Source organism: Miniopterus schreibersii, assembly GCF_964146895.1.
Source record: "Miniopterus schreibersii genome assembly, chromosome: 2".
NCBI lineage: Eukaryota > Metazoa > Chordata > Mammalia > Chiroptera > Miniopteridae > Miniopterus > Miniopterus schreibersii.
In genome coordinates, this window is record NC_138102.1 from 26,165,746 (window position 1) to 26,188,017 (window position 22,272).

At 43.9% G+C, this 22,272-nt stretch overlaps 1 protein-coding gene across 4 annotated transcripts in view; it reads right to left on the reverse strand.

Moving 5' to 3' along the window:
* ATP11A (ATPase phospholipid transporting 11A) overlaps positions 1-22,272 on the reverse strand; it is a 136,838-nt gene that overhangs the window by 114,366 nt on the left and 200 nt on the right. The window lies entirely within an intron of this gene.

Here is a 22,272-nt window from a genome sequence, read left to right on the forward strand (position 1 = left end):
TAGAATATGTACTGTTTTGTCACCTACCACCATTGTTTAATGAACTCAGTATCATCAGACCTTTGGGAATTAGTTGGGTTCACCATTACAAGCAGGGCAAAGAAGCTGAAAATAAATTAACAAGTAAAACCTAAGACCTGTAAATGTGACAGTGGTGTTTTAATATACAGTAATGCAAAGGCTGTACAACCAGACGGACTAAAGTCACAAACATTTACAAGAGTATCTGAGGATATTTACTTTCAACACCATTATGTTTGGTTGTTAAAATGCAGCTTTTTAAACTGTGTTTTCTAAAGAAGTCCCTGTTCTCCTAGACAGGAAAGCCATACAGTATCTCCTCTGGTTTCAAAGGTACATTTTGAAATAAAAGTAGCCAAACAGGTTGGATGTGATTCAGGAGGGGGGAAAAAATATTATTTTAGCTCTGAACTGTTCATGCACCTACTTCACCAGCCTTCTATTACATATAAATGAAACCATAATTTGCATTTTACATTTTGTTCTGACCCTTCAGTTCTTATACTTGAAAATTCTCATTCACATAAAATCCTCAGCAGAATCTGCTGTTCTTGGAATGTGCCTGCATCCCCCCAACTGAGTCCCAAAGCCCACCACCAGCAGGTTTGCTTGTTCAAGGGCCCTGTGAGCGAGAGAGCAGAGGATGGGCTAACCCTGCTCCCAGCCATCCTCTGAACTGCTATTGTTTTTGTTATTTTACCTTTATAATGTTTGTAGCTTGTCAGAAGCAGAAAGAGAGAGGGTCGGAAAGTGGGGCAGGGAGAAGCACCAACCTTCCATGGAATCCCCACTAATACCCAAAGGGCCTCCCTGATGCGCTGGGATAGCCACGCTCAGTTCCACTGAGTTCCCACCAGCAGAGGCGGTGCTGGCTCCCCAGGCCCTGCACCTCCTTTCTGACATCCCCAGCGGCCCATACATCTCCATGTACATTCTAATCACGTGACGTGAGCAACACAGGAATCAGAGCCAATCAGCAGGGTCAGGCTTCGGCCTGGATGAGGGAGATTGAGGGAGTTTGCCCTGGTCCTAGCACCCCCCAGAAGGCAGAGTCGGTGCCTGTGTGGTGGGTGATCAGGGAAGGAGGTCAGGCAGAGTAGCTCTGGTGGAAAGCGTCAGCCCCCATAGATCAGCAGCACCAGGTGGCTTCCTCTGAGTGTCCCTGAGCTGTGGTGGAGCAAAAGCAAGGTAACTACCAAAGTCACAAGGAGCCACTAATAACACCTTCTGTGGGTTCACACCAGCTCCCAGAGCAGCACAGAACCGCCCAGGAGGGGCAGGTAGGGAGGTAACTTGAGCCCTCTAACCATAAGATCTGGAACATCTGGGTCTGTGGGCACTGCTGTGTGCTGATTCAGGCAGGACTGCTGGGCACAGAGAACAGCCCTTGTTAGCTCCGCCAAATTTATTGCAGGGATATTAGGCAGTGCACAGCATCTCCAAGAGGCTGAAGAACCAGGCTCAGAAAATAGGCCACAGCGAATTCTGCCCAGAATTTGTCCCCAGTCTCTGCACTGTCACCCCAATATTCAAAGTCCAAACAAACAGCTCATGGGCCACCCCACAAGACTCAAGGATGTTGGTGAGCAAAAAACCTAAACACTGCAACATATCCGGCTCTTCCTCCATGAGGTGATTTCAGTGTGAACAAAGAGAAACGTACAGTACAGTGGTACCTCGGTTTTTTAATGTCTCCATTAACGAACATTTCAGGTTTACAAATGCAGGAAACTGGGAAGTAAACACTTCGGTTTTCGAAGACGCCTCAGAAGTCGAACATGCCACAGGGCTTCTGCTGAGGGCAAGATCCTGAGATCTAGCTGTCGGCTGTTGATCCCTAGGTATTCGAAAGTTTCAGAACTTGAAGGGTCTCCTGGAATGGATTACATTCGAAAACCGAGGTACCACTGTATTTCTAAGGAAGAGATGCTTTCACATCCTGCATTCCGTATCTCACAGGCAGACACCACCACCACCACCACCACTACCAACCCTCTGACTTCAGGAGCAATACTCAGACGGGGGACCTTGGAGTTTCCAGTCCCTTAGGCACCAACCCCAGTTACTTAGGAATATTCACAAAGCAGCAGACAGCCACACTTGTGCTAAAAGGGCAGAGATTAAAGTTGCACTTGAAGAAAGATTATTAATCTGTAAAGAATTCCCAGAGAAAGGGAGATTTGAACCAAGTGTGGAAAGGACAGATGGGGCAGTGCTGTGGCAAGGAGAAAAGCAGCCCTGGTGTGGAGGAAATACAGCCAGCACCTTACAAAGCTGAAACAAATGGGCCTGAATTCACCAGGATCCCGCCTCCTTCACAGATTTAGAGTTGTGCCAACACATTCTTCTCAGGAAGTTTGGGGCAACCCGAGGGCACAGGTCTTTTGGCGAGGTTTTGGGTCCATAAAAATTGCCACATGAAACAACCTACACGTCCACTGACATGTATAAGCAAAACGAGTGGCATACATACAATTATTCAGCTTTAAAAAGGTGGGAAATTCTAACACATGCTGTAACGTGGATGAACCTTGAGGACATGATGATAAGTGTAAAAAGCCAGATACTGTATGAATCCACTCATATGAGGAATTTAGACTAGTCAAAGTCATGCAGACAGAAAGGAGAATGGAGGTTACCGGGGGCCAAGGGAGAGGAAATGGGGAGTTAGTGTTTAATGGGGACAGAGCTTCAGTTTTTGCAAGACGAAAAGAGTTCTGAGGATGGATGGTAGTGATGGTTGCACTATAATGTAAATGTATTTAATGCCACTGATTTTTAGATCACAAAATGGTTAAGATGATAAATTTAATGTTTCATATTTTACCACAATAAAAAAATATTGCTGCATAATTATCTACAGAAACTATGGGACAAACAGCTTTGGATGTTCACATCCATCCTGTGGTCAGGAGCTATTTCATCTTCACGTTCTTTTGTGTCTCTGTCAAAGCTTTATCATACAGAATACTTGTTCTATCAGAGAAGCATACAAAATAAGCATAGCACGTGGGGCTAGTAGCAAAAGCGACTTGCCCAAAGGAGCAGCCAGGCCTGCCCCACCCCCCATCTCTGCTCCTTCCTTCCTGTCACCCTGCCCCTGGAGCCTTAGAGAGGGAGAGGGGGAGGGGGCTGGAGCTCCTCCAAGGGACTGTTTCAACCGCTTCCATCAGCACAGGAAAACCACCGCAAGCATTTTCTCTGGATGAGATGAGAATGTTCCCAGTCAAATCTCTGTGGCTCATAAGGGACGCTTGAACCCAGAAGATGCTCCCTAATGAATGGGAGATGAGTGTTGGAAAAGGCAGGGAGTCCAGGCTTATCGTGGAGGAAGAAGAGACATCAAGGGGAGAGGAAGACCGGGAAGAGCCAGAGAAGGCAGCTGGAAGAATGAGATGTAATTAAAACCACACATCTCATTTCACTCCTCTGTTCTACACCAGCCAGCCTGGCTATCACGTCATCAGCAGCATTCCTGGCTTTCTTTTTCTTCAATTGGGTACATCCAAACTGCTATCTGGTTCCATTTCATCCTGATCAACAGTTAGCTGTCAGCAAAAGATCAAATGGCCAGAATGTGATCTTCCCACAAGCTGAATGGGGAATGAAATTTCCATCCTGCCCGAAACAATGGGAGCCTTAGAAGCGCAACATTAAACAACAATTAAAAACCCACTGAGGTCTTCTTCTAAAACATAGGCATGATGACACTTAAAGACGACTACAAAATTGTCATTTATGCAGTACACAATTTCTTTTTATTTTAACATGTTCAATAATAAAAATTCTTACATCTACAAGAACCACGAAATTTTTTAAAAATCACTTCATTTCACAGATATTTGTACAGCTTGGTGAACTCTGTGTTATATAGTACTATGCAGAATACTACAGCAGATGAATTCATTGCTATTATAAGTCCACTGAAATTCCACTGAACTTGTTTTGAATTTTCAAGCCTCCGCTCAGATTAACCAAATATGTCTCATTCATGCAATCAGCCAGATGCCAACTCTGGGTCTATTCAAACACTGAATTCCATGGTGGCCACTGGAAAACCCGCCCACTCTGACACTGTTAAAACAGTAAAGGCACAATCTCACCTGGGGGGTGTTTAACCCTAAGCCCCAAACAAGACTTGACAATAAACATCTCTTAGTTATTCTGTCCAACAGACCTAAGATAAGGCAGAAGTGAGTACCATCTGGCCAGAACTGGTTCTCAGCCTGACTGATTTCACTCCAGCCATAGAGCCCCATGTTGGAAATAGGTTTTTAGCCTCAGCTGGTTCACTAGGCTGGTTCATGAAAGGGGGGATCCAAGGAAAAGAGAAGTTGAGACCTGTACCACCAGTTACTCAACAGCAGCGTTCGTTTCCAGCGATTAACACAGGGCCTCTGTTCCAGGACTGTCCGTGGGTATTCCTCTCTTCTCACGCACTCTTTTTTGGCAAAACTACAGAACCTGGCTGAGCTTCCTAATGAAGGTTTATGTGGTGGTGACACAATGAAGGAAAAAGGACCTGCCCTGGAGATAGGCCAGTCCCTGCCTCCCTATAGCCCATGGGTGACCTGGGGCTGGTGGCCTGCACATTCTGGGCCTCCCTCTTACCATCTGTAAGTTGGGGGTCTAAGTGTACCATCTAGACATGAGGGCTGCAGGAAACCAGCCCTCACACCCTGATCCCCTAGGAAGCTGAGCATCTTAAGCATTTCATGCATCTCCAGAGAGTGGGAGGGGATAGGCTTAATGAGGCTGCTCATTACCTGTGAGGATGCTATATTGTTAACTGCTGGAGAGCTATGGCCAAATTCTATGGGAATGTAGACGAATGGGGGCTACATACCAAACCTGACAAGCTCAGGTGAAGCCTGCATGGTGGGTCTTACAAACTCAGAGACTGAAAGTAACCGCTTAGGATGGTCTAAACATAAAATTCCTAATTAAAAGTGAGTTGTAAAGGGTAACCATGTCCTAGGTCTGTAGCTTCCTTGATAAAAGTCAATCTTACCTTAAGTGAGCCTGTCCATTGTCTTTTTGCATCTAAGATAACATACCCTTGGAATGTCTGAGTAATCCCCTTTTCTGACCCCTTGGGGGACACCCACCGAACCAGAGCACACAGAACCCATCACTTATCTTATTCCCCCCAAACAGGATCTCTATGTGCTATAAATGTGAACTGTTAACTATCCTGTACCCACCAATGTAAAAGAAGTATTAGTCTCCATTCTACCCTTTATCCAATCTCACGTATTTCTCACACACACACACACACACACACACACACACACACACACTTTGTTTTCTACCACCTCCCTAATCTACCACCAGTGGTTTCATGTAACCACCCTTACATCTACTCCTTTGATTGAAATGTATAAAATAAGCTGCAGAACTGCCATTCTCCGGAGCACTTTATCAATCTGTTGAGATTTTGCTTCCTGGCAATGTCATCTGTTTGGCTCAAATACACTCATAAATATTCTCTACAGGTGTGGATGCTTCTGACACTGTCAGGAAGCAGAAACCAAAGGCAGTCATTTTCAAGGAGTATGCAGCACTAAGCAAGCATGGGGGAAGAAGAATGGAGAAAGCATTTGGAAGCAAACATGAAGAGGTCTGCAACAGCTCTTGCTTTGGTTTTTAAACTGATCAGTAAAACATCTTGCAATTCATACACTGAGTCAATGTTACTGGAGTCAGATGCCCGAGCTCTGTCCAGTGCTTTGTCCCCAAGACATGACTGGAATGAGAAGCCTCCAACTCAGAAAGTTAATTAAGGCTTCTCCCTTCCACCCTTTTCCTCATCTGCAGGCTCCAGAATTGAGTCAGCCAGGGAGGTTCCTTCAGGTTATATTTAGAAAGCAGAGAAAAAGATTGGAGGGGACACACACAGCCTCCCTTTCGGTCTGTTCCTATCAGCCCAAAAGTTAAATCTGACTTCACACATTGGGCGGACTCCCAGTTCTTAGAGATTCCACTCTCTAGTAAATTCAAGTCTGTAATCCCAAAAAGCCACAACTTCCAGGGGCTTCAAAAATGAAAGTGAAACCTTCAACCCCTGGAACTTGACCCTGTGACAAGTCATTTATGAGCAAGTTCAAGGGGGGTTTTCCTTTTCCCTTCCTTCTTTTTGTCTCGAGTGGAGCTGAAATTTGATGTCAATTAGCTTCTTTCTCTCTAAGGTTTTATTTTGAACAGTAACTTAGGACAATTTTCCCTTTGACTACTTTATTTTTTTAAACCACACAATTTTACAGTGAATACTAAATTCCAAATTACAACAGAATAGGAAAAGAAAGTGGCTCTGGATTAGGAAAGAATGTCAAGAATCCGGGGTTTGAGGCCTGCTGTCAACCTTCCCTCCCCACTCTGGGCACTGGCACCCTTAAAAATGCACCCCTGGTGCGAGGGCCAGGTTTGTGTGAAGACTACCTGGAGGGGAGACAGAAGAGATCCTGGTACCTGCTGCAGGCCACCAAGGACTAGGGGTCATATAAACCTGACCCCCAATCCCAACCTGGTATGGGCCTGCGGCAGAGGGCTCGGCCTATCTTGTGGCCTGGCAGGACCAGGGCTCAGTCACCTGGAGGGAAAATGGACAGTGCTGGCAGAGCATCCGCCCAGGGCTGGGAACCGTTATTCCACTTCACCTGCCATCGGCCCTCTCATGCAGCAGTAGCACACAGGGATTGGTCTCACCTGTTGGGTCCCTTCTCCTTCCCCCAAATACATAGCTCTCTTTCCGATTTCACCAACTACAAGTGACCTCTGACCCCAGCACTTAGAGAACCGTTCCCTGTTTCAGCAATATGGGTGCCTCAGAGCTCCTGGCATGGAGCAGCATGACAGTGCTCACCCTCTACCTCTCCTGCTTGCCTCCCTAGCAAGTCCTCCTGGCCACCCTCCACTTAGTCACTGCCCCCTGTAGCCCTGGTCCCCCTTTTCTGAGCTCCACCACTCACCATTGCTAATTACAAATCATCACTAGGGTTTGCATCATGGAGCCTTAGGGTGACAACTGTGCATTAGTGGTATGTGGCCTCTGTTTTGACCAAAAAGTTAGAAGCAAATGTGTAGGAATTATGCTTATGAAGTAAGAAGCTTCACTCCACAAGTCATGCACAAATGTAGATGCTAACAGTTACTGGTGCTAATTGACATCTAGATTTTATATATTTGGGGGGCATATCCTCGCCACTAAGATATAATTCAAAATCTATTGAGACTGTGCCTTTCCATAAGGGCCCACGAGACTAGCAGACATGACTTAATGACATGCCCCTGCACATTTGCAATGAAAGTCTAGAAAATCTCTGTAAAATGATTGTTGACTACTGATTTAAAGCTGGTCCACTCCGATATACAGATGAAAATGTTGGACACTGGGCAAGCAGAATGAACACTGTCCATGTCCCTAGCATTTCCAGGTCTCCACACAACCTTGATTCCCAGCTCATGGGACCAGCACCCAAGGAGACAGGAGGGCACAGGAGAGGTATGCTGTCTGGAGGAACAGATCAGCACAATCTCCAGTGGGCAGCTCTGGCCAGATGACAGCAGGACTTGCCACAGAGCTACTGGGGACAATCAATGACAGTGAACTTCTGCCCAGTCCCGCCCCTTTCTCCTTCCCTTTAGGTATTTGATCCTAGTAAATATTCTGCATATTCTGCACTCTGAACTCCCTCTTAGGGTCTGTTCTTAGGGCCTGGCAAGCAGGCCTATAGATTAAGAATGAACAGAATTGCTCTCTTCCTTGGCCCAGCCCATTAAAAATATAAAATAGAGTCTGCTATACATGATCCCAAATTCTGGACACAACCCCCACCCCCACCGCCACCCCACCTGGAGTTCACAGCACATTCGCTGAGAAAATGACCAAAGGTGCGTATGTGAACTGTCAGTGGCAGAGACGGGGTAAGAAAGAGAAAAATCAGTGCTATGTGCCAGCCCCAAAGTTTTCACCTTTTCAGGCCACATCCTGAGTAAGGAGCACAAGGTTCTGCATGTGTAAGAAGTTGTCTGAGAGATATAAAAACATTTCTGAATTTGCAAGGGTAATAAATTGATGAAAACCAATGTCAACCCATTTTTTAAATGAACTAAAATTGTGAGGATGCTTTTTAAAAGCCATTAATACTCTTTTTATTGCTAATTTTCATTTTTCGGTCAACTGCAAAGATTACCTGCCAAACTTGGCATCTAGCCAACTGACTGTTACAGTTGTGGTTTTTTTCAATGAGCCAAACTATTTAAGAGATGTAATTATTCAATTTTACAATTAAGTTTCCTGTTAATAAATCTAAAACTACTAAAAGGGACTTGTAGCTTTTGAAACCATACAGTTCTCTAAAAAGCAACAGCACAATTTATGAAATCAAAATTCAGTTTAAGAGCAAAAAATTTCATATCCCTTTTACAGTAGAAATAACAGAAAATTGCTTCTCATAGAACCAATAATTTTACAGGAAAACATTCTCAAATGAAATTTTAAATTTAATTGATCTATTTGTTATTAATTTTCTTAGGTAGTAAAAGAATCAAATGCTATAGATTAACCGAAAATGGAAAACTTATTCAAACCAAACAATCACTTAGCAGAATGGAGTTTCTGGAAGAAATTTCACATAAAATGCTTTAATTCTTCATAAATGCACTTAGGAAAAAGCCAATGTAACTTTGTAACATCATAAACAAACTTATTATCATAAGTTTGGCAGTATATTCAAACCCTATTATTGAATGTACTGCCAACTAAACGTAATTTTTATGATATTCTGTCTTTATTAAAGAATTAATTGCTCTTAAGACAAATGTCAGATTTTCTTCTCTGGAACAAGTCACAATTCTTATTGCTCTCAGACAAGCACATATTAACAAGACACAAAGCTCAAATGAATCCTCACATTCAGTATTTAAGTTTTAATAAAATTTACCATCACCAATTATGTAAAAGAAAAAAATACCCTCCTACCTGGGTACATTTTCCATTAAAATTTAATTAGTGCTTAGGTTTCAATAAGTCTTCTCATGACCCCATTAAGGTCTTTTTCATTGATTTAAAAAAAAGTTTCCAAAAAAGCAAGATACACAATATCAAATGTAGAATAAGCTACTTAAAACTGCCCATAAATCAGTTTCTGTTTTGGGATGGTGGAAAAGTTCTGGAAATAAATAGTGGTGATGGTTGAATAACAATATGAATGTACTTAAAGCCACTGAATTGTACACTTACTTAAACATAGTTAAAATGATAAATTTTGTTATATATGTTTTACCACAATAAGAAAAAATGGCCATAAACCAACTTATTATATATCCATTCAATAAATAAACACACCTTTATTTGTAATAAATCATCTTAATTTATCTATTATGTAACAGTTTCATTTGGCCATATAATTTTAAAACAAATTTAAAACTTTGTCAAAAAGCAACACATATAATAAATTCCATATTTTAAGCAATGAAACTTGAGGGGCGGCTATGTGCTCCTATTAAATGAGATATAAGTAACCAGCCATCCCTCTGTTCACATCCCCCCGGCCCCCCATTCCCATGGCCCCCCCATTCCCATGACCCCTTCCCCTCAGGCCCTGCATCCTCCCCCATCAGGCTGCTCAGTGGGTCTGCCCTTCAAGTTTCCTCTACCTGGAACCACCCACCACCTTGCCCCTGGTCCCCTCAGGACCTGGCTCCTGTCACCTTCCCATAGAAGCCAGCCCTCACCTTCTCTACCACACGACACTTCTCCTGATCCCTCTTCCCATCACATTTTTCTCCCCATCACTTCTAGCACTTAGCATGCTATGTGCTATTTTCTACCATCTACCACCAGAGTGTTGGTGCATCTTGCTCCCCACTAAATCCCCAGTGCATACAGCAGGTGCTCAATAAATATTTGATGAACATGTTGAACACCTAGTATGTACTAAGTACATCAAATACTTGTCTTTACAAGAATCTCGACAGGTTTACCCCTACACATATTCCTCAGTGCCAAGAGGTGGCATATTTTATTCCCATTTTACATCAGAGAAAGGGTAAAATGAGTTAAGGAACATCAGAAATGAGGGCACTCCAACCTAGGAACCTGGAGATCACGGTCTGATTCCTGGTCAGGGCACATGCCTGGGTTAAGGGCTCGATCCCCAGTGGGGGGCATGCATGAGGCAACCGATCAATGACCCTCTCTCATCATTGATGTGTCTAGCTCTCTCTCCCTCTCCCTTCCTTTCTCTGAAATCAATAAAAACATATTAAAAAAAGAAAAGAGGACACTCACCTTCATCACAATCATTCCTGCTTTTTTTATATGCATGTTGCTTTCAGATTTATATCAAAGTTGGTTATTATAGGGGGAAAAATGCATGTATATACTTCATGGTTATCTAATATTTTAATGGTTATCTATATTTACCTGAATCAAAACAACTATTTTCAAACACTTTCTAAAAAGAAAAGTTAATTTAAATTATTCCACATGCATAGAATTTATCTGTCGCTTTCAGATATTTTATCAGGTATTTTATCTGAAAGTGACCAATAAATATAGATGTGATTTACCCTAAAATGGCATATCTTCCACACCTATGATTAGCCCTGGATTTTATCACCATACTTGTGTTTTAGTGGGCGATTGCTAAAACCTTCTTGAAAAATTATACAAAAATCTAGATGACATTCTAAATGGCAAAACTTCATTGTCCCTAATCCTTTGCTGAAAATAGGTTGAAGGAAATCCTCTTTTCTCTGAAGCAGGGAGATTATGTAATGCCCAGGAAGCAGCAGCCTCCTTCCCAGGCAGCCATGAGGTCTATCCAAAGAGAAAGGAGAAGCAGGCAAGATGCCCCTGTGCATGGAGAAGGTGTGAGGGAGGGGGGACACCAACACGCCAACCTCAGGCTCACATTTCCCAAATACGAACTTGAGAACTTCAGTGAGTGCATTCCCCAACTTCAGGATTTCATTTTGCACAGACAATCAGACATGCTGTGAGGTGGAAAAACTCCACTGGGTCCTGTGGCTTTAAATAGTGTCACGATTATTTATGGTTTCTATTTAAGGATGGAACCACTCAGCCTTCACTTGTAGGCAAAATGAGTGAAAAGTATCTAGAACTCTTCCAACAAGCATCAGAGACCATATTCCTGATCAAAAGATGGTAATGTTTTAGGATCATTTCTGATATCAGCTTATAACAGTGTAAGTAAATCTTTCATGAAAAATAATGAGGCTGTGATTATACTTAAAAAAAAAAAAAAAAAAAAGGGCCCGGCCGGGTGTGGCTCAGCGGTTGAGCGTCGACCTGGGATCCAGCCGATCAGGGTTCGATTCCTGGTCAGGGCACATGCCCGGTTGCGGGATCGATCAATGACTCTCTCATCATTGATGTTTCTGTCTCCTTTCCTCTCTCTGAAATCAATAAAGATATATTTTAAAATATATATATTAAAAAAAAATAGGGGTAGACAACAGTTGGTTTGAAAACTTACATATTGCCACGAAAACACATGAAGTTACAGAAGTCTGGGTAACAGAGCGCTGGCATAGCATGTTTTGGTCCCACTACTACAGATAATCACAGAGATTAGTAACACATCCCTATTATCTAACTAGAATTTCAAGTTCAACTTCCAACTATCACTTCCCAATTCTGCCAAAGGTAAAATGTGATTCTGTACAAAGGCAGGTCAACAGAACAGGAAGTCCCTAAAATGCAATCTCATTTACTAGATCCGGATCATTGCCCAGCAGCCTCCCAGTGTAATAAGCAAATGTGTCCAATCTAGTTATGTGGCATATATCGTTACATCTGTCCTGTCAATAGCCAGACACTGTGGATTTGGCTTATAATACAAAACCCCAAACAATATGCTATATAGCCTTTTTAAATACCAACTACCATTCTCCTACCAATCTCCTGCAGGGGCAAAAACAAGATGTATCAGAAAGAAAAGAAAAAAATACAAATACATACAGCCTTAGGTAGAGTTGATCAAATCTTAGAAGTTGTAGTCTATTATGTTTAATAATGGTCCAATCACCTAAATTAAAAAACCACCCATTCCCACCAAATGTTTATCTCATTTTACTTTTGTCTTTCCAGATTTCGCGGAACATCTGTTTCCGTAATTATTTGATAAAACAGTAAGCAAGTAATGTGCCTTTATGAACTTCCCTCTTCGATATTCCCCACCTGTCTCAATATTTACAATATAAGTAGTGCCTACTTTAATAGTATACTGAATTGTGTTCAGTTCAAAATTCTTACTCCAAAGTGACTAGATTTGCAGATAGGAATTTTAGGAGGTAATTAAGGTTAAATTGTTATAATGGTGGGGTACTAATCTGATAGGACCCTAATCTATCTATCTATCTCTCTCTCTCTCTCTCTCTCTCTCTCTCTCTCTCTCCCTCCCCTCCCCCTTCTCTCCCTCTACCTCTGTGCACACTTGCACCTGGAAGCAGATGATGGTGATGAACCCTAATTTCTCTGTATTTCACATCTGAAGGCTCCAAAGAACACTCTTATTCTTGAGTTCACTACTAGCCCATTAACTTTTGCCTCCACATCCTGCTGAAAAGGCTAATGTGCAGGTAGACTGCTCCCCTCAGCAGTTTATCTAAATATAATGTTATAAGGGAAAAGCAGGCCCCTGCAGGTACACCTGGGAATAAATTCACCAACCAACAAAAAGACATAGAGGAATTTTAATGAAGTGATCACCCCAGAGAACTGTGAGTGAAAAGGTGTACTCTTAATTAGTACACTAGGACAACATAAACCAGGACTGAACTGGGCAAACTGGGCACGAGACCACCCTTAGCCGTAGATAAACCCTTCTTTACGCACACACCCTTAGTGCACAGGACCCAGGGTAGTCAGACAAAAGGGCCACCTGTATCTGCTACGTAGAGGTCAGTTTTCTTGCACAAAATGGACACGGCACTCCTTCACAGGGTTGTTGTGAAGATAAAACAAGAGATTATGACTAAAACTCTTGAAAGGACCCAGCACAGCAGATACCAATGAGTGACAGCTCCCTTCTTCCTCTGACAGGGCATCAAGTTGACCCAGGCTGCTTTAGGGAGGTGCCTGTGAGCACAGGAACCAGTAGCCCTTTTCTTTACTCCCTTTTTGGGGGGCATGAAGAGAGGGGACAAGTAGAACAAGGATGGAGAGGCCGTATTTGCGAGGCTACACATTCTCCAATCTCTGTTAAACTCTTAATTTACTGGCCTTTGGCCAGAGTCTTTTTCACAACTAACAAACCTTCTCTTGAAATTCTTCTGTCTTGTAAACCAGGAAAAATGATCTTATTTTCATTCCCTTTCTGAGCCAAAAACAATTACCTTTGTCACATGAGATACACAAGAAACTGACAGGCCTTTCCTGAGTTATTTTTACAGCTCTTTACAATGCACGGAGTATTTTCACGTACATGAGTTCATTTGGTCCTCATGACGTAGAGAAGCAGAGACAACAAATGCCACTAGTGTCGTTTTACAGTTGCCTCTGGGGGTTAAGTGAATTGCCAGGCGCAGAGCTGGATTAGAGGCAGGGCTGCCATCCAAAAGGCTGCTGGCACCCCAATCTAAAAGATCACTGCTGGCATGAATCTCAAATAAGGCACTGGTTAACTTTAGCCTCGACCAATTACATAATCCATGAAACAGGTGTTGCTTGCAACGCAGCAGAAGTAAAATGAATGGAAGTTAAAACACTTCCTGTCAGTAGCTGCCTATTTTTGTTAAATTTTTTTTTACACACAAAACAAGATTGCAAATTTCTCAATGGACCCCCAACCCTGAGTGCAGCTAGCTAATGGAAATCTTGACACCAAATAATGCATGGCATACTGCTGTCTCCCAGAAAAAAAGTGACTTCTCTTGTCTAAATTGTAAACCTTTTAATATGCCTGCCAAGAACTGCTCTGATTCTGAAACCCATAAAAAATAAAACTAAAACCACAGAAAAGTGGGAAACATTTTGCTGACAGAAAATCAGGAGGGGTCGGTGGTGGCTACTAAATACATTCAGAGTGAGAATTTAAAAATATATCCACCTAAATTAGCTTTATCCTTAGAGAATGACTAACTCCATTGAGTTATATGACAGAAAAACTGAAAGGAAAGGCAACTGCAAGTAAGTAAAACTATGTTACTAACAAATTCCTTATTGGGAACATAAAGAAATAAGTATATCATTTTTATTTAGAGAAAATGAGTTTCTTCCCACTCTACTTTAAAAAGGTGGAAAAACTATCTAAAAGACTGGTATGGAGAGGCGACTAATGATTAACTTGCCCACAGTGCTCACATGTTTCCGTCTGGCCTTGGCCCAGGTTATAAAGGTAACAGCTGACAGAGGAAACCTGAAATCCTCTCTTTTGATTCTCAGTCTAGTGTTTTGGTTTTTTTCCTACCCAGGCATGCCAGCATGAGTAAGCAAACTCCCCTCCTGTAGATACTGCTAAGGGCTTCCTTCCCAGGATGTGCACTAGAGGAAACAGAAACCTCCCCTGGTCTTGGTGACCGCCTTCACGCACATTCTACAACAAAGAAAGCCCACAAAGGGACGGAAGCAGGTAAAGCACATTAAGCAACTTGCAAAACAATGTGAACAGTTTGCGTTAAGCTCCTAAGTGTCCACCCAATCCGGAAGAGCCCGTGTGCTTCCTGAAGGGGAGTGTCACAAGCAGTTCAGGTGCAGTGACAGAGGAAGCCACAGGACAGCGCTAAACTCTCTACAAATGGCTGCTCACTCCTCAAGTTGCGGTTAGGAGGAAGCCACACAATGGGGCAATGCCACATCATACCATTTTTGAAAAAGTGGGGAAATTTATATTTACTCATTCACATTTAAATGCTGACAAGAAATTCAAATAGTTCTGAAGCCGCTGAGTGGGCCGAGGCCACCATATCACAGGGCCCGTTTCCTACCTGTGTTCTTGGACAAGGGCTCTTAGCCTTAGCTAGAGCAGGCACTCCTCTGAGAAGCTAACAAAAATTGGGAAACCCCTGCCCAGAAACCAAAAAGCATATATGCAAAAGGTTCTGTACACTGTTTCAAGGGAGCTTGGGTCCCATTAGGGACCAGTTAAGAGTGCTTGTTCGTGACCGGACTCCAGAAGAGGGGCACTGCTGCTGGTCTCTCCTTCCCAGGCCCCCACTGTCCAAGGAATGAGTGCAAGAAAAGAGGAAACAGCCCTGGCTGGTTTTGCTCAGTGGTTAGCGCATCAGCCTGTGGACTGAAGGGTACCGTGTTCGAGTCTGGCCAAGGGCACGTACCTCAGATGCAGTCTCGATCCCTGGCCCTGGTCGGGGCACATGCGGAAGGCAACCAATCGATGTGTCTCTCTCACATCGGTGATGTTTCTTCCCCCCTCCCCCTGCACCCCCCTCTCTCTCTCTCTCTCTCTGCTTCCCTTCCTGCCCCCCTTCCTCTCTCTAAAAAGCAACAGAAAAAATATCCTCAGGTGAGGATTTAAAAAAAAAGAAGAAAAAGAAAAGAGGAAACAAATCCTAGGGTCCCCCGTTATGAGAGAATCAGCCCACAACCCAGAGAGAGAGCACTGTGTCAGAACATGGGGACATACTGCACACGGAACCTACTAACCAAGTCAGGTTGGCCCACTGGAGGTGCAGGGACCATGAGCTGTGACCCTGGGAACTTAATTTCCTCTAATTTACTGTTTATTAAGTTAGAGGGTTGAGCCGGACGTCTTCCCAGTTCATTTCCACAAGTTTATAACTGTGAAATATACCAAGGAAAGAGAATCCAAAAGTTTGAAGTGACAGAAAACATGATTTTTTGAAAACTGTCAATGACCATAAAGTTTTCTTCAGAAGCGCCCAAGGGCATCTTCTTCAATGTTCTCATTAACAGGAAGAAGCGTAATCACTCATTCAGCAGATGCTGGCCGAGTGCCGACCGCACCCTGCACCAGGAGTGCTCCTGGCACAGTGGGGAGACGCCGAGATACAGAAAGCAATGTGGGGTCCAGGAACATAAAGAAGGCATTTGGGGTCTCCCCCTAGGAGATGGAGAAGGGACAGGGGTGACATGACAAGGGACTTCGGCAATCAGGAAAGGCAGCAGTGCTGCTGGTGACAGGGCCTTTCTCTCTGCCTGGGATGCACCCCCCAAACCCCATGTGGCAAACTGCTCACCCCTTCACGCTGCTGCTCAGGAAGGCCTGCAAATCCCAACTCACGGTCCCCGCCCCACGCTAGTGTTTCCAGCACCTATCGCTTTCCAGCACACTCTAACATTTATTCATGTGGTGTTTCCTGCGTGCCATGCCCCAATCCAAAGGCAAGTGCCACAGAGACAAGGATGTGGGTGTCTTCTTCCTTTCTGACTCACAGATTTCCAATAGGCACTCACTAAATGTATGCTGGGAGTTTTTAAGTACACTTAGTGTTTCTGAAGTTTAGCATGAGGGCAGAAAGGTGACCGCTGGAGGGAGCCGTCTGGGAGGTGATGCAGAGGGTGATGGAGTGCTCACCTGGAGTGAGCACAAGATGTGTCAGCCACATTAAAGAAATTTAGCTGGCTGGGTCAAATATATAGTGAAGGGAGGAAATCTGACTTTGGGTGGTAAACACATGATGGAATATATATATGATTTATTATATAGAATTGCACACTTGAAACCCATATAATTTCATTAACCAATGTCACTCCAATACATTTAATTTTTAAAATTTTTAAAAAGAACCACATAAAGGGAGTAAACATTTTAACCACCTAAAAAAAAAAAAAGAAATTTAGCTGTGAAGGACACACAGAGGCAGGGGTGACATCACGAGGGGAACATGGAGGCAAAAAAGCTTGTTTTTAAAAAAAGGATGACTGAAGGCACAATTACATGTCACAGGGACTAAATGACATCACCCTAAAGAAGGAGACATTGACGACTCAGGAAAAAGGGAGCTGTGGGGGGACCCAGAGCGGAACTATGGGACAGGACACTAGCGGAACTATGGGACAGGACTTTATCAGAATGAGGTCCTTGCCCCACACCAGGAGGGAGGCAAGAGCATAAAAAGGGAAGCTGGTCAGGTGGGTGGAAGAGGGGGCATCTTGTCTGATGACCGCTCTTCTCTCCACAAAGTACAAGGGAAGGTCCCCACTCTCCACATGAAGAAGGGGTGTAAGAGGTCTGAGAAAGCAGGTGAGAATCGCAGGGTTGCTAAGCAGCATTAAATCCACATTACAAACAAGACGTCCTTTGACTGAGCACCTACCTACGCAAACACTGCACTCCCCACTCAGTCCTCCAAGCTACCCCTCAGGGAGGCCCATTAAGCACCTCCATTTTAAGATGAAACCAAGCATGAAGACACCAGCCAGCCTGCCCAAGTTGGTTTCACAACCAGAGGCCCAGGCAAGGTCTGAACCAGAGTTTGGTAAGCTCTGGTGCTGAACTTTGACTTCCACAATCTATTTTGTTTTCCTCAGATACCAGCATCCAAGTGAAAGCAAAAACAATCCCTGCTCAATCTCATTGAATTTCTAGTGCTGTAAAAATTGCTTTTCATTGATTTTCATTGCAAATAAACAGCATTTTTGCCTACATTTAATTGGTTTAAAAAAGCATTTTTAAGCCCGGCTGCGCATGGCTCAGTGTTTGAGCATCGACCTAGGATCCTGGAGATGGCGATTTAATTCCTGGTAAGGGGACATGCCTGGGTTATGGGCTCAATCCCCAGCAGGGGGCATGCAGGGGGCATGCAGGGGGCATGCAGGAGGCAACCGATCAATGACTCTCTCTCATCATTGATGTTTCTATCTCTCTCTCCCTCTCCCTTCCTCTCTCTGAAATCAATAAAAATGTATTTTTTTTAAAAAAGCATTTTTAAGTCTGGGACTTGGAGATCTAACCATCTCTTACTCACCCTGTTTATATTGGAACAGATGGTCCCAACACATCTATAAACAGAGGACTCCCTGTGTAATTAAGCAGCTAGGTATATCCATCAGAGGATTCAATGCAGTTTTAACTAACTATAAGCTGAGGACAGTGTTCTCATTCCTAGAAATTTAACTGACTGTAGCAAAACCCAATAATACAAATTCCTTTTCTCCTGCATTATTAAATTTACCCTCTGCCTGGCCAGTGTGGCTCACTGGTTGAGTATCGGCCCATGAACCTGGAGGTCACGATTTGATTCCCCATCAGGGGCACCTGCCCAGGTTGTGGGCTAGTTCCCCAGTAGGGGGGTGCAAGAAGCAGCCAATCGATGATTTTCTCTTATTACTGATGTTTCTATCTCTCTCTCCCTTTCCCTTCCTCTTTGTGAAATGAATAAAAACATATTTTTAAGAAAATTTACCCTCTGGCATGAAATAAAAGCATCTCAAGATCCGTTGTTCCTAATAAGCAGACATTTAAAAGGGTATGAAAGAACAATGGAAAGAATTTAACTTAATAGCTACAACATGAAGGTTAAATTATGCTGTATGTTGCTTTAAAATGTCCAGTTAAAACACAAGTCTTGAAAAGAGGCAGTACTGGGCTTGGTAAACTCGTGTGTAAACACTTTACAAGGCAGTATTGCAGCCTTGCTTTATACTGCGAGAGCCAGACCAACTATTAGTCTTGGAAATACCTAAGAGACACCTATTCCAAACATCTAAAGGCCTTGGTGGTAAAAGTGGCTCAACATAGTGGTCCTGTGGTGTAGACTCCAGGAGCTAAACAACAGGAAGGCCCCTTGTTTCCTAATATGAAGCTGGATTAGGAAAGATAACTCCAAAATTACGCAGCTTTTTAAGTTTTTAAAACAAAATGGTATAACTGAGTCAAACAAAGAAGTCTGCCTTTTAGAACAGGAAACCTCACAGGTCAACACTGACACTCATGTCACAAACCATTTGTGAAAAAAATAAACAAAAGCAGACACCTGCATGTATAAAAACGGTTGAACTTTTTAGAAGGTTTAAAACACTCTAAAGAAGCCATGCTTGAAGTTCTCCAGGGACCAATGATATTTCTTTTTTTCTCTTATAAAGAAGATCCTAATGTAACAACTGTTTAAAAAATAAGTATCTACTGTCAGCAAGGGAAACCACCAGAGTTTTCATAAGTTTGCTATCTTAAAATGTAAGAAACATCCTAGAAAGCAAAAATTACAAGATGGAAACAAGTAGAAACTTTGACAAGGGGGAAAACAACACTAGTAAGCAATATCCAGGCTGAAGTACTGAAAACAAATTACAGAAACATAACAAAAGTAATCTCTTGACCTGCAGAACTTTAGTCAAATCTCCTAAAGGTGAACACAGACAAAAAAGGAGAGGAAGTGTCCTGCCAATGAGGTTGTCCTGGCCTAGAATGCTCACTCATAAATAAATTTTATGGCCAAACATGACCAGAAGATTTTTTGTTTGGCCTGTAGTATATTACCACAGCTTGTTTTAAAGTTTGCCAAATTTCATCTGAGCCCTACACACTGTTCAACAACAAGGCACCCAGTTTGTTCTCCACCACAATCCCGGGCCCCTATTTACCAACCAAGAGAACTGCTTGCTCTCTCCTTGCCAGCCTGCCCAGAGAAAACACTACGTTAACAGCAAACAGTGATAAATTCACAGAGCACTTGCATGGAGCCAGACACCATTCTTAGCTCCTGACCTGCATTAACTCATTTAACCCTCAAAATAACCCTATAAAATGGGTACTACTATTATTCTCAGATAAGAAAACTGAGGCAGAGAAAAAGAAGCACCCCGCCCAAGGTTACACTGTAACTGTGTCTGCAGAATCTACAGGTAACCCATGAAGCTACACTGGTTTCTGTCAGAATTTAAACTATATACCCGAATCTAAGTTTCCCACTTTACATTTCCAAAAAGGAGATAACATTAGTTCTCTATCCACTTGGTTAAAAATTTCTTTAAAAACAGATCAAACTACTTCATGGTACATAAGTACTGTGCCATCTATAAATACAAAATATCTCTAAATGGCTCATATCCATCCAGACATTCAAACAACCAGTAAGACATGCTTTGCAAGACATATAGCCTATCCTGGAACAGAATTCCCTCATTTATTCATTTGCCTATTCTATCTCTCTGGAGTTAACCCAGAATAAAATACCTACAGCAATGTTTTCTAAGGACTTCTTTATCATTTGGCAACCCTGATGCATCAGAAAAAGCTGAGAAGTTTTCTTTAGAATTTCATACCCAGAAATTCTGACTATGTGATCACTAGAAGGGAACATGGTTTAAGCCACCACTGCAGGAAATGTAAATATTTAATGCCAGACCTGCCCCCCACCCCCAGAAAAAGAAAATATTATGTGATCCTACATATTGAAAGGTAACCAAATTATAATACAACAGATCATGACTGTTTCACGAAAAGGCCAAATTAGTTTAATATCATAGACGTGAGTTTAACAGCATAGAAATGAATGATTTTGTATGTGACTATGAAGTAGCAAAATGATCAGACTGCAAAAAAAAAAAAAAGTGGAGGAAAACAGACATCATAATAATTTTCCATAACTTGCAGTCCAGGGACATTACCAATACCGCATACGCTGGGGAAGTCCATTAAGAAATATTTACCACTTGGATTTGAGAGAAAAAATTTTTTCATAAATCTAATAACATAGCAAAAGGGAACTTTTAAATGTAAATTACACTGGCATTTATATAGACTGATATAACATAAAACAGCTGAAGGCCTGGAGGAAGTAAGGGAGTGAAAGCACAAAAACTGGCCCTAGGTCTGCCCGGTTCCGGGATGGAGTGGGGAGCGGTGGGAAGGTCAGCCCCACCGGGCAGGGCACCCCAGCCAGGTCCCAGGAAGGGCAGAGACGGCCCGTCCACCCTTCGCCTATCATGGACGAAAAACTGCACTTTATTTCTCGTAGTTCAACCCTTTTACTGCAACACGCTAGAGCTGTTAGAGAACTGAGATGAACTCGTAAAACAGCTGAGCGCATTTTACACTAAGGCTAGTTCCACTCTCCCTTTTTCCATTCTCCCTGTGAGAAACCGAGGCAGTTTGAAAAGAACTTGCCTAGAGACCCACACCTCCTGGGCAATCGATACAGCTGAGGGAAGGATGTCCCTGCCCAGTAAAGCATTTCTCTTAAAAAGCTGGTTACCTACCATCACTATTATTGTTTTTTCTGAAACAATACTGTAAAAAAAAACACAAACAACAAACAAAGATGCCACCTGATGTTTACCACTCGCCTTACAACATATATTTTGGGGAACAGCATGCGCCTTTGACCTGCTAAGTCTCTCACCACCCCTCGGTAACTCAGACTGACCCTCAGGCAAGAAGCAGGAAAGGCGCACACAGGCTCCCCAGACTCCAGTCTCCTGGACAGAGAAAAGATTTGGGAGAAAAGCATCGGTGGACGCTCCCCTCGGATGGAAAGGAACGCTTTCATCTCCTGCCAAGGTCCCCTTCTCAAAGCAAGCTCATAAGTAGGAAAGGCTGCCTACGGGAATTCCAAGGCCGGGGGAAAAACGAAGTTCCACCCTAACGCCCCGCTCCAGCCTCGGAGCCCCGCGCGCGTCCCCTCCAACCTGTGACTCACCGCGGCCCGGCCGGCGGCCGCGGGGGACAACGGGCCTTTGTCCCAGGCGGCGGCCGGGCAGCAACACCCTCCGGACACTTCTCTTTCTCTTCTGCGCACACACCCCCTTTTGACACCCGGTGCCAGTGGTCACCCCGCACACGGTTTCCCCTCGGTCTGATGTAAAACAAAACTAACTTTTCCCCTCCCAGCCTTTCTTTCCCCGCGATCTCACCACGCAGAGGAACTTCAGAAACGCCGGGGGCCTCTGATCTGATTGGTTCCTTCCAGGGGGAAAAAGATCCCAAACTTCACTTCTGAACCCCCCAGCGGCGTGACGGACGAGCGAAATCAGCACCTTTCCCGCAGGAGCGTAACACTCCCCGCCTCCCAGCCTCCCGCAGGGCAGGCGGAGGCCGAGCGCGAACATCCCGCCCGGCGCAGGGCCCGAGCGCAGCCTGGGGGGGTCCCCGCGGGGAGCGCCCCATCCCCGCGGGGCTCCGGGGAGGCGCGCGGCTGTGGACCCGCGGCGGGGAGGGGGGGCGAGCGTGGGCGCGCTGGACCCGTCGGAAGCCCGTGGGTGCAAACTCCGTGGACCCTCCCAGCGCCCTGCCCGTCCCCCGGGAGGCGGCCAGCATCCTGAGGCCGCCCAAGCCCTCAGGGACCCCGGGCTGGCGGCCGCAGCGG